This window comes from Danio aesculapii, chromosome 4 (assembly GCF_903798145.1).
Source record: "Danio aesculapii chromosome 4, fDanAes4.1, whole genome shotgun sequence".
Classification (NCBI taxonomy): Eukaryota; Metazoa; Chordata; class Actinopteri; order Cypriniformes; family Danionidae; genus Danio; species Danio aesculapii.
The window spans coordinates 55,438,546-55,451,668 of NC_079438.1; the positions used below are offsets into that span (position 1 = coordinate 55,438,546).

Below are 13,123 nucleotides of genomic sequence, written 5' to 3' on the forward strand. Positions count from 1 at the left end.
TTAGTTGTAGCACTAGAGGCCTTTCATATAAGCCACTTCTGATACCAAATGACCGACTAGAAGTCATTATTTGTTGTTCCTAAAACTTTGATAGGCGACAAGACTTCTGTCAGGTGGTGTACTTGGTACTAGAGCACCTTTAGAGGTCAGAGGAGTAAAGTTGATCTGCACAGTACTTCACTAGCTGGCCTCTGTTTCACACGTGTTTACTTTATAGGTTGCATGTTCAACTTTAACTTGTATATATGTTGAGTTATTGAATTTATTTAAAAAAGAAACTTTAGCTTGTTTAATGAACCATTAATATGAAACTCAGTCCAGTAGCATCTTTAATCTTGTAAATCATAGAGGGCTCCAGTGGTGTAATGTCTCCCCCTGGTGCAGGGGCGTAGCGGACATTTTAAAAGTGGGGGGGACGGCTGTATGAGATCATATGTTCATATAATTATTAATCACCTGTTTCTAAATGGTCTGTCTCTAAAAGTAAGGGGGACAAGTGATTCAATTTTCAAATGCTCTCTTAATATTATTCATATGTAAGTAGAAATGCCTTAAAATAAAATGGCTATTTATTCATGAGCTTTAGGTCTCCAGTCTAAGCAGACGCCTTTCAAATCAAGATTTTCTTAAAGTTAGAAAGGAGTTCAACCTCTACATCTAAGTTCCTAAAAGCAAAGGTCAGTGTGCTCCAGGATTGGCCAGCCCAGTCACCAGACATAAACATTATTGAGTGTGAGAACATTTCTTTTAAAAATGACAACTCTTCAGACCAATTGTTTTCAATTATTGCGACTTAAGTTATATAGGATGTAAAATAATTTAGGAAGTGTGTAAATGTAAAATAAAAACGTCTGAAATACATGAATTTTTCAAATGCTCTCTTAATATTATTCATATGTAAGTAGAAATGCCTTAAAATAAAATGGCTATTCATTTATAAGCTTTAGGTCTCCAGTGGAGTGTGGAAGCACACACCTTTAAAATCAAGATTTTCTTGAAAAGTTAGAAAGGAGTTCAACCTCTACATCAAAGTTCCTAAAAGCAAAGGTCAGTGTGCTCCAGCATTGGCCAGCCCAGTCACCAGACATTACTTTTTAAAATTCTCTTCAGAATAATTGTTTTCAATTATTGTGACTGAAAAAAAACGTTTTAAGGGATGTTTAAGGGATGTAAACAAAAACAATTGCTCCCTATGTGTTTCCGGTTTTACATTTTTAATTTCTATAGGTTCTGAGAATCCAAAAAGAGCCACAAATTGATAAATAAGGTTATAGCTGTTTTAATTTTAAGTTATGATTGAACTGCTTTTTGTTAGTTTTGAAATACTATGATAACAAGCAGGAAATGTTCATGAGCTAATAAGATGACCACATTGAAATGGTCTATTAAGACTTTAGAAGAGTTGAAGCAGGTTTCTGTGTGAGAATGTCAGCTTAGCTCAAATTTCAGAATATTTTTTTCTATTATTAAGCAAGAAAGAACATTACAAAGATACAGTATAAACAAGGAGACAAAAGGGCTACATGATTAAATTCCAGCAAATTAAACCAGTTTAAATGATCTACACCAAGAAAGAGTTTTACATGCAATATAATCGTTAGAGTCTTTTAAAGAGTTCACATATAAATCAAATTCCTTTCTGAAAATAAAAAAGTTAGGGTGTTTCTTTGAAAATTTAGTTGTGGAAGTAAAACGTAGCCAAAAAAAAGCAATAGATCAATAATACATTTACAATGAGAAAGATCTACATTAAGAGAGTAAACGAAGAATACACCCTGTGGGGAAACACAAAAGCTTGGAAATACATTTTTTTGTATGAAATTAGAAGTCAACCCAAAACACTTTACAGTAAGTACACTCCCAGAATAAATGATTTGGTGTTTCATCATATTGAGTACAAAATGAACATTTAGGGGAAATATTGTTATTAAATTTAGCTATTTCAGAAGTAGGTAAAACATGTAAACATTACATTGATGACTCATCTTGCACTTCACCAAATCTGTCCAATCAAATTCGATCTACACGACGTCCCTCCCAAAAAGCTCACGTGACTGGTTTAGCACAACAAACGGCCTTTGCTGACTCTCAGCTGGAAATTTGACATGAGAAAAAATCCTTTGCGGAGGATATAAACGCTTGTGGACTTGGAGAAGCGTCAGGTGAAAGATGTGCAGCACACAACAGACACACGTGTGTATCTTCACTGCTGCAGACCCGCCCTCGCTGTCATTCAGCAGCAGAGGAGAGGGAGAGAGCAATGCCTGAACACAAACACTACAACGACATCACTGCAAGCTTACAGCATTACACGTACAAACTCTCACGACTTTAAACACAATTAAGCGCTTCTTCACGCCGAAAGTCACTTACAGGTGAGTCTCGTTACTCTCTATTTCTGCACTCTGTGTCGCTCTTGTTCGCTGTCGGGCTGTAATATGTGCTGTTGACTGACATTATGAGTCTGTCACTGAGCTGTCATCTGCTGGAGCTCAACTTGACACGTCAGTAAAACGGCATGAACGTAATCAATTCTTGTCAAGGAGTCAAACACGCAAACGTGTTGTTGAACTAGATAGATAGATAGGTAGATAGATAGATAGATAGATAGATAGAGCGCTCAGCATAAGTACACCCCTCACAAATCTATCTTTTAAATTCATATTTTTAATAGGAAGCTGTACAATATTGTATTTGTACATATACATTAGATTAGTCAGTACTGAAGCCAAATCTGGAGCTTATCTTAAAATTGAAAAATGTTGAAATGTTGTAGATTGTTTTTTTTTTTTTTTGCAATTTATTTTTGCAATATTTTGCTTGAATTTATATGCATTATCTTTCAATTTCTAAATATGTTTGGTGACTAACATAGTATTTTAACAAATATATGTGTTTAACAAATTGGTTTTGTTTAAATGTACCAAAATACATTGCCTATATTCACTGAGAAATGGAGAAAAATAGTCAAAATGGGGTGTACTTTATACTGAGCACGATAGATAGATAGATAGATAGATAGATAGATAGATAGATAGATAGATAGATAGACAGATAGACGGACGTATAGATGGATGTTTGGTTAGTTAGATAGAGAGAGAGAGAGAGAGAGAGAGAGAGAGAGAGAGAGAGAGCAAGATACATACTTTATTCATCCCAAAAGCAAATTCATAAATTGCAGCAGTATCCAAAAATAAGTGTAAATTAAACCAAATACAAAATAAATAAATATACCCATACTCAAAATATACATACATGTATACACATCTGAGTACATATACATGCATAGTCAAGCACTTTAATATATTGTGGAAATACCATATTTTACTACAATACACCACATATTACTTTATTAAAGACTTCATTAAATCAGAGTGATTATTAAACTTTATTGTAGTTGATGCTACAATATTCTGTAAATTTGATTAAATGATGTTGTGAATATCATAGTAAATATAGCGTATTTACTCAGTTGCGTAGCGGACGGGCCCACAGGCCGCGCACGATAACCGCACCCCCCGGTCTAAAGTATGCGAATATGAGTATAATTATTGAGCGTGATTTCCGCGACTGTAAGTTGGTGGTTCATTCCGCTGTGGCGACCTCTGATGAATAAAGGGACTAAGCAGAAGGAAAATGAATGAATGATATCATAAGATTGTCCAGATGCTTTATTTTGTCTAAATTATTCTCAGTACAGCACACAAATTAAATTACATTCGTTAACCAGTCCTTGCTGCTATAAAGCACACCCCAGCACAACTTTAATTATTAATAATAATTGACATACTCCTACAATACAGACTAATGAAAGTTCCGCAGTTAAGGAAAGCTTATATTATATGTCATAAATGATTCCAGTTTAATGTACAGAAATTTAAGTAAATTATAATTTGGTAAAGGAGCGACACGGTGGCTCAGTGGTTAGCACTGTTGCCTCACAGCAAGAAGGTCCCTGGTTTGAGTCCAAAGACATGCGCTATAGGTGAATTGTAAATGAAATGTTTCAATGAGTGTGTATGGATGTTTCCAAGTACTGGGTTGCAACGGGAAGGTCATCCGCTGTGTAAAGTGTGCTAGATAAGTTGGCGGTTCATTCCACTGTGGCGACCCCTAACGAATAAAAGGACTAAGCCGAAGAAAAATGAACGAATGCAACAAGAAAACGTTCATAATTGAAGATTTTTAGCTGACATATTTAGCTGAAACGTGATGCTTGATTTATAAACCCAAGTGATGGGAAGAAACATTAACAAACATGGCCCTTGATAAATCATTAAAGTTGATCAGGCAATAGTCTGGATTGATCTCAGCTTTAAGAGTACAAACATTTTGGAAAATATACTGCTAACATGTTTAATAGTCATTCTTTGTTTGCATCACTTCAGATGATGTTGCAATGTGTTTGACTTAAAGTTATGGTTATGACTATGAAGAATTATTCTTTTCTCATTGTAGTGCACATGATTTATGGACCATTGGGTCCAGTTCATCCATTATTTCCAGCTCTACAAGTAAGTGAAAATGTCTACCTACACACCTTTACACTCTTATATTCAGGTATTTTTAGATGTACAGAATTGTGCAATTGATGAGTTCAGATGCAAAAACTTCTAAGTGCCGTCTGGAATTTTCTTCTACTATAAGCATTTTTCTCAGGCTCTGATGTTTGTGTTTAGTTTCTTTATATTAAAATTGATGAAAATAACATATTCTTTGCCATAAAAGTGAAATTACTGAATCAAGACATAAGAGCCTGCAGGGTTTTTGCATCTGACCTCTTCAATTGTTTATCGACACATTATATTATCTTATATTAACTTTTAAATAAACATTAAAAATGCAAAAAAGCTTGTTAGTAAAAGAGTAAAATGTAAAGTGCAAACAGCTGACGTAATGAAAATGATGCAACATTCCTGAAGTACACTGAGATCTGTAAAATTTTATACAATAGGTGTAATTTATCAAAATCTCTGGACGAGGGTGAAACATTTAATTTCATTATTTTAGGATAGCACCAGTGCAGTTCACAAAAATCACCACAGGAGGGCGACATGTTTAAAATCATTCAAATAGATTTAAAGTTGTGTAACACCAAAATCACCACACGCGGACGAATATTTTAAAATCAATAGATTTGCAGTGGTGTAATTCAGAAATATCTCCACAGGAGAGCGAACAGTTTAATTCATTCAATCAGATTTGAAGTTGTGTGACACCTAAATCACCACAAGAGGGCGAATAATTTAAATTCATTAGATTTGCAAAGGTGTAATTCATTAATATCTCCACACGAGGGCGAACTTTTAACTTTACATTAGAATGGCAGCAGCGCAGTTCACAAACATCACCACAAGACGGCGAATATTTAAAATTCATTAGATTTGCAAAGGTGTAATTCAGGGAAATCTCCACAGGAGGATACACTCACAAACATTTTATGATTTTTATTTATGATATTGTTAGATGAGATGTGCGTCGACTCCACAGGATCAGTGAAGTGTTGTGGACTGTTAGCCTGTTGAACAGAAGCAGAGACGTGTGGCCAGACACTGACTGTAATGATGATGATCATCTGCTGCTGCACAGGTGATGTAGATCATGTGTGTGATTGTTTGACTTTTCCACATGTTGGTTACCATCACTTACTACCATCAATTATTTATTTTTTCATCACTCCTGTAGACTCAAGCTTCAAATATAACCCCTGCTGGACACGGCTCCGGAAGCTCCAGGGGGAGATCGAACTGGTATCCCCCCTTCTTCAAGCACGCCTCACACTCATAGGAAGGTTGGGATCGAACCAACAACTCCTGAGGTCGTGGGCCAGTACTCTTACCACAGAGCCACAGATCTCCTATTTGAACAACTGATATTTGACTGCTGAACTGTGTGTGAGAGCTGTCATTGGTCAATAAAACAAATCTGAGATTTAAACCCTTGTCTTTATGAGTGTCTTCCTCAGAGAACTTGTGTTCTTCTTCTTCTTGGGTTTTTTTTATTGGCGTTTGGCATACGACTTGATGCATTTCCGCCATCTACTGGTTAGAAGTGTGGATCAGAAGTGAAATTTCTTCCCTCTAATATTTATTAATTTATATTCTATTATACAGCACAGTTTCTCTAAGAAATATTAATAAAGCTTTCAATTTACTATCTCCTACTCCACATACTATTAATATCTATATTTACCTCAACGTTTATGAACTTGTGTTTCTCCGCTCACCCATCATAGATGCTCATCATTTGAGTGTCTCTGCTGTATGAAAACACAATAAAGTCAGCATTACTGTTGATTGAGGTGGGATTTGAAGCCAGGTCTCCATCTCAGCAACACTACATCACATCATTCCACTGTGTCTTTCACATTAAACTCTGATGTTCAGGAGCTCTTGCTGAATATAATCAGCTCAGTTCAACTCAAGCAACACTGAGGTTTGAACCCGGGTCTCCTTGATTAAAGTGCAACACTTCATTACCTGAGCCACTGAGTCTGGATAGTGAATGAACTGTTTGAATGAGGCTTTATTACTCTCTTCATGTCAACCATGGTTTGGCGTATAATTGTTTATAATTTGGTTTACTAAATACATTATCCAGAAATCAAACAGTATGGTTCAGTGGATGAGTGTTTGGCTATCATACAGAAGAGTGAAGGATCGAAACCCATGTCAGTGTGTTGATCACATCCAAGGAAGTGCCTAAACCAAGGTGGAACCTCAACTGATAAACAGCAGCTTATCTTTTTTGTATTTGCATCGGCAGTAAACAGCTACAGCAGCACTTGGATTTGAACCCAGGTGTGCTGTGACAGCTTTACATCTCATACTGTGTGCTCTGTCCACTACACCATCAACACACACACAAACTAACATGTGTTTCTCCAGTGTAAGGATGACCACAGTGTACATATTTTGAAAAAAAAAATTAAATAAACATTTCCAATTAAAACAGAATTAATATTTATGTAAACTACATCATATGCTAATATATTATTATATTTCATTGTTTAAAATGTGAAAAACCTGCTTATTCTTCAATTAAACACATGAACCATATTTCAGATGATCTTACAGCTGCTTGTGGGGCTTTAAATGTTACTAAACACAATTAAACACTGTAAATATCATCATTTACCTCTAAAGTCTCCTCATACTGTATTGAGGACTCTACACCAAATCTGGCCAATCAAAAGCTTTCTACAGAAAGTCCCTCCCCCAACAGACACGCGACAGAGCAGCAGCACAACAAACACACTTTCTGGACTCTCTACTGGAAATATGAGCTCATAAATACCTTTACTGGAGCTGTGAATCCACCTGGATGTGGAGGAGTGTGTGGAGGAGCGTCAGCTGTTGAGCGCTGGTCAAAGATCTGCAGCAGAAACACAACAGACACACGTGTGTATCTTCACTGCTGCAGAGGAGAGAGAGAGAGAGAGAGCAATGCCTAAACACAAACACTACAGCAACATCACTACAAACAAACCCACTGAAACAAAGTCACTTACAGGTGAGTCTCGTTACTCTCCATTTCTACACTCTGTGTCGCTCTTGTTCGCTGTCGGGCTGTAATATGTGCTGTTGACTGACATTATGAGTCTGTCACTGAGCTGTCATCTGCTGGAGCTCAACTTGACGCCAGTAACACGGTGTACCTGTGATGATTTGGTGGCGCTGTTGTCAAAGGTGTTCAGGCTAAAAGAGCAGCTCGCTGATGCCGCCTAGTGGAGCGGATGGATGCAGTCTCAGTTTGCAAATTCAAGTCTTCATCCAGATACTATTGGAGAAAGACTGATCAAATCTGCCTCTTGCAGAGTTCACAAGATGTTTTTTACATCCACTTGTTGCATCTTAATATAGCAACAGAAATACGTATAATTCAACACTTTATGAACGGCTTAATACAATATATGATTTTTAAAAAGCAGTCATCTTTATTGGGCCTTCATGAAAGGAAATGTGGTTGTGTTTTTGTTGGTAAAATTATTACTTGTGTCTGCGTCAGTGAAATCTGTAAGCAATGAAAACATTCTGCATCCCCAATATAAGAGCTCGTCAGATAAATTAAATGTGTGTTTATTGATGTGTGGCGCATTAATTACATACAGGCTAAATGACAATCTAGAGTGAATAACAGCATGGTGAGAAAGTCTCAAGCTTTAAAGTACAATATTTTACATTTAATTTGGCAATAATTTATGTCAAGTCTGTAATCATCAGCTTTTGACAATACGTCACTTCAGGATTACAAGGTTCTATCTGACATTTTAACCAAAATTGAGTTATTGACATATTCTTATTAATTGATAACTTATTTACATTATGGGATGTTTTTTGTAAGTTGTTTACATTTTAAGACTTTTTATTTAAAAAACAAATGTTACACACATACTGTTTGCTGTGGAATGCGAAAACTTTGAAGCTCAAAATCTCAAAATCATCCAGAACGCAGATCAAACCTTATAATTCCAAGGTGACGAATAGTTTTATGTTATTAATATTTGTTTGATATTTCCATTAGTGCTGCAACAATGAATCATTTAAATCAATAAAAATCGATTACTAAAAGCGTTGGCAACGAACTTCATAATCGATTCGTTGTGTCGTGCGACACGGGGACGTTTGATTATTAAAAAACACTTTAGTTCAGCACGGAGCGGAGTGAACACGGTCTCTCTCGTGCACTGGTACAGAGTTCGGCGCCTCATAGACAGGGATGAGGAGGAAGGGAGTTCAACAGCAGGGTAAATCACTAAAGAATCCTACTTTTGTTCCGTTTCGAAGTGAGGACCGTAAAGTCCCTGGTGCTGATATTTTACTCGTTATCCAGCTTGACAAGCATGACAAGTTAGCGTTAGCTTGTTAACACTTACGGCAACTAAAAAATCAAACTGAGCTTTGACATGTTGGCTGGTGCTGAGCCAGAGAAAGACATGTCATATTATCACAATTATGCAGCTTTTTAACCGCCTAATGCTTATTTTATATTCTAGACATGTAAATACACACAAGTACTAATAAAACAATATATGTAGAGTTTGTGAAACACATACACATACCATCTGTTGTCATGTAAAGCTGCACTGCAAAAAAGCTTTTCTTACTTAGTAATTTCGTCTCGTTTTCAGTCCAAATATGTAAAAAATCTTAAATCAAGAACAGACAAGAAAAATGAGCTGAGAAAATTAAGTGATGCTTCAAACTTCTGTTTGAGATTATATCTCATTAAGATTATTTTTCTTACCCCATTGGCAAATAATTTTGCTTGTTTTAAGCAAACAATCACTAAATTTCTTAAATTCTTATGCTATTTCATGTGTCTAGTATGTATCTTGATTTAAAAATGTTTAGATATTTTATTATTAAACAGGACAAAACTACTTAATATAACAGCTCAGGGATGAGCTTTAATGCTTTAATAATTAATGCTTTTCTTGTTTTTTTTATTTGATCAATCAATTATTCACAAAAAAAAGAATCGACAGATTAATCAATTAAAATAATAATCGTTAGTTGCAGCCCTTATTTCCATATTGTTAATCGAGCATTCGTCCTGAAGTTCTAAATAAAGAGAGCAAAAATAATCACTTATGAAGATCAGATGTTTGAGTATCTGCTTTAAAGATTAAACAGTGGGTAAACACTCAGGAGGGAAATTTCTACATTTCAAAACTTCCTGCTTTCTTTTAAACAATAAAATGTTTGTGGTTGTCACCATTAGAGGAGGAAAATACAGATAACTACAGCTGCGCCACAGGAAGCTGAAATCTCAATGCTCTGCACTAAAATTCAGAAATATTACCACAGGAGGGCGACGTGTTTAAATTCATTCAATTAGATTTGCAGTGGTGTAATTCACCAAAATCCCCACATGAGGGCGAATACTTTAAAACCATTAGATTGAAGATTTGCAAAGGTGTAATTCAGAAATTCTCCACACAAGGGCGAAACTTATTATTTTAGAGCGACAGCAGTGCAGTTCACAAACATCACCACAAGAGGGAGAATATTTTAAATACATTATATTCCAAATTTGCAAATGCGTAATTCAGAATAATCTCCACATGAGGGCGCAATATTTGATACAAATGTAATATTTGTTTATTTGTCTATTATTAGCTCAGATATGCAATGTGTGTAATAATGTGTGTATTTGTGTGTTTACTTTACAGGATCAGTGAACTGTTGTGGACTGAAAGCCTGTTGAACAGAAGCAGAGACGTGTGGCCAAACACTGACTGTAATGATGATCATCTGCTGCTGCACAGGTGATGTAGATCATGTGTGTGATTGTGTGTGTCTGTTCCACATGTCGGTTACCATCATTTGCTTTGTGGAGGGTCACTCCTCTAGAAAGTAAATGATGGTAACCGAAACGGGTGGGGAAGGGACGCAGGTCCAGAATTTTTATACAGTTCATTTTAAAATTTTTGTCAGGCTGTAAAGTATAACCCCTGCTGGACACGGCTCCGGAAGCTCCAGGGGGAGACCGAACTGGTATCCCCCCTTCTTCAGGCGCGCCTCACACTCACTCACCATTCACTCATATCGCAGAGTTCTGGCTGGGATCATACCAGCAACCCCTGAAGCCGTGGGGCAGCGCTCTTACCACAGAGCCACAGATCTCCTGTCTGAACACCTGCTGGAACTGATGTTTGACTGCAGACCTGTGTGTGAGCTGTTTCAATAAAACAAGATACAAATCAGGTGTGAACCCTTGTCTTTATGAGTCTCTTCCTCAGAGAGCTTGTGTTGGTTGATTCACACACCCATCATGAGTTTCACATCAGCGTCCATCATCAGGATGACTTGGTGAATATAATGAGCTCAAGTTGGACATTAGCCATAGCGAGGTTTGAACCCGGGTCTTCTTGATTAAAGCTCAACACTTTATGACCTGAGCCACTGTGTCTAGATGTTGGAGGAGATATCTGAATGGGGCTTTATCACTAATTTCATCATGACCAAGGTTTGACATTTGTTTCTTTGTAATTTGGATCACAAAACAACTGCTGCCAAAAGTCAAGCTCTGTGGTTCAGTGGATGAGCGTTCAGCTTTAGTACAGAAGTGTGAAAGATCGAATCCTGCTAGAACAAGAGACAAGTCAGATTTGAATCTTTGACTTTATGAGTCTCTCCTCAGAGAACTTGTGTTTATTCACTCAACCATCATGTGTTTCACATCAGCGTCCATCATCCAACTTGAGCTCATTATAATCACCATCAGCTTCCATCATCAGGGCAGGACACTGATGGTGAATATAATGAGGTCAAGATGGACATTAGCCATAGCAAGGTTTGAACCCGGGTCTCCTTGATTAAAGCTCAAATCTTTATGACCTGAGCCACTGTGTCTGGATGGTGAAGCAAATGTTTGAATGGGGCTTTATCTATTTCTTAGCTTTAACCATAATTCGAGATGAATGTCTTTGTGATTTGGCTCACAGAGGATGGTGGTTAGTTGTCACACCCTGTGGTTCAGTGGATGAGTGTTTGACCGCCATACAGAAGAGTGAAGGATCGAAATCCCACACAGTGGCAGAACACACATTCGATGAGGACAAGGTTACAGTAGAGGTATGGCTCTGAAACTCCCACTTCACTGTGTGGCTCACACCAAAGGAACTACTGAAACTAAAGTAATTAGTGCAGAAGCACAAATGAAGAAAAACACTTTTGTATTTGCATCAGCAGTAAAGAGCAGTAACAGGGCCCAGATTTGAACCCAGGTATGCTGTGAGCACTTCACATCTCATGCTGTGTCCTCTGACCACTACACCATCAGCACACACACACACCAACACTTCTTTCTCCAATGTAAGGATAACCACATTTACACATTTAGAAAAAAAAACTAAATAAACACAAATAATTAATATCAAACATAAATTATTCAAAATACATGTAAACTACATCATATGCTAATATATTATTATATTTCATTGTTCAAAATGTGAAAAACCTGCTTATTCTTCAATTAAACACATGAACCATATTTCAGATGATCTTACAGCTGCTTGTGGAGCTTTAAATGTTACTAAACACAATTAAACACTGTAAATATCATCATTTACCTCTAAAGTCTCCTCATACTGTATTGAGGACTCTACACCAAATCTGGCCAATCAAAAGCTTTCTACAGAAAGTCCCTCCCCCAACAGACACGCGACAGAGCAGCAGCACAACAAACACACTTTCTGGACTCTCTACTGGAAATATGAGCTCATAAATACCTTTACTGGAGCTGTGAATCCACCTGGATGTGGAGGAGTGTGTGGAGGAGCGTCAGCTGTTGAGCACTGGTCAAAGATCTGCAGCAGAAACACAACAGACACACGTGTGTATCTTCACTACTGCAGAGGAGAGAGAGAGAGAGAGAGAGAGCAATGCCTGAACACAAACACTACAGCAACATCACTACAAACAAACCCACTGAAACAAAGTCACTTACAGGTGAGTCTCGTTACTCTCCATTTCTACACTCTGTGTCGCTCTTGTTCGCTGTCGGGCTGTAATATGTGCTGTTGACTGACATTATGAGTCTGTCACTGAGCTGTCATCTGCTGGAGCTCAACTTGACGCCAGTAACACGGTGTACCTGTGATGATCTGTGGCGCTGTTGTTAAAGGTGTTCAGGCTAAAAGAGCAGCTCGCTGATGCCGCCTAGTGGAGCGGATGGATGCAGTCTCAGTTTGCAAATTCAAGTCTTCATCCAGAAACTATTGGAGAAAGACTGATCAAATCTGCCTCTTGCTGAGTTCACAAGATGTTTTTTACATCCACTTGTTGCATCTTAATATAGCAACAGAAATACGTTTAATTCAACACTTTATGAACAGCTTAATACAATATATAATTTTTAAAAAGCAGTCATCTTTATTGGGCCTTCATGAAAGGAAATGTGGTTGTGTTTTTGTTGGTAAAATTATTACTTGTGTCTGCGTCAGTGAAATCTGTAAGCAATGAAAACATTCTGCATCCCCAATATAAGAGCTCGTCAGATAAATTAAATGTGTGTTTATTGATGTGTGGCGCATTTATTACATACAGGCTAAATGACAATCTAGAGTGAATAACAGCATGGTGAGAAAGTCTCAAGCTTTAAAGTACAATATTTTACA

At 37.1% G+C, this 13,123-nt stretch overlaps 1 protein-coding gene and 2 long non-coding RNA genes across 7 annotated transcripts in view; 1 reads left to right on the plus strand and 2 right to left on the minus strand.

Moving 5' to 3' along the window:
* Window positions 1-193, minus strand: part of LOC130222596 (small lysine-rich protein 1) — a 1,182-nt gene extending 989 nt beyond the window's left edge. The window contains exon 1 of the mRNA XM_056455138.1: window positions 1-193. This exon is cut by the window's left edge and continues 241 nt beyond it. The gene's annotated coding sequence lies outside the window, so the exon portion shown is untranslated.
* Window positions 194-4,998: 4,805 nt separating this feature from the next.
* On the plus strand, window positions 4,999-5,937 carry LOC130223374 (uncharacterized). The gene is made up of 2 exons (XR_008836687.1): window positions 4,999-5,589; window positions 5,686-5,937. It is a non-coding gene; the product is annotated as an uncharacterized LOC130223374 (long non-coding RNA).
* LOC130223369 (uncharacterized) lies at window positions 5,897-12,369 on the minus strand. 5 transcript variants are annotated; one of them, XR_008836681.1, is made up of 5 exons: window positions 12,236-12,369; window positions 10,539-10,680; window positions 7,511-7,779; window positions 7,297-7,416; window positions 5,897-6,259 (listed from the first exon to the last, which is right to left on the minus strand). It is a non-coding gene; the product is annotated as an uncharacterized LOC130223369 (long non-coding RNA). The 5 variants fall into 5 exon arrangements; XR_008836683.1 differs by lacking the exon at window positions 12,236-12,369 and having other exon boundaries at window positions 5,897-6,038; window positions 6,193-6,259; window positions 10,539-10,708; XR_008836684.1 differs by lacking the exon at window positions 12,236-12,369 and having other exon boundaries at window positions 5,897-6,041; window positions 6,193-6,259; window positions 10,539-10,708.
* Between the last annotated feature and the right edge of the window lie 754 nt (window positions 12,370-13,123).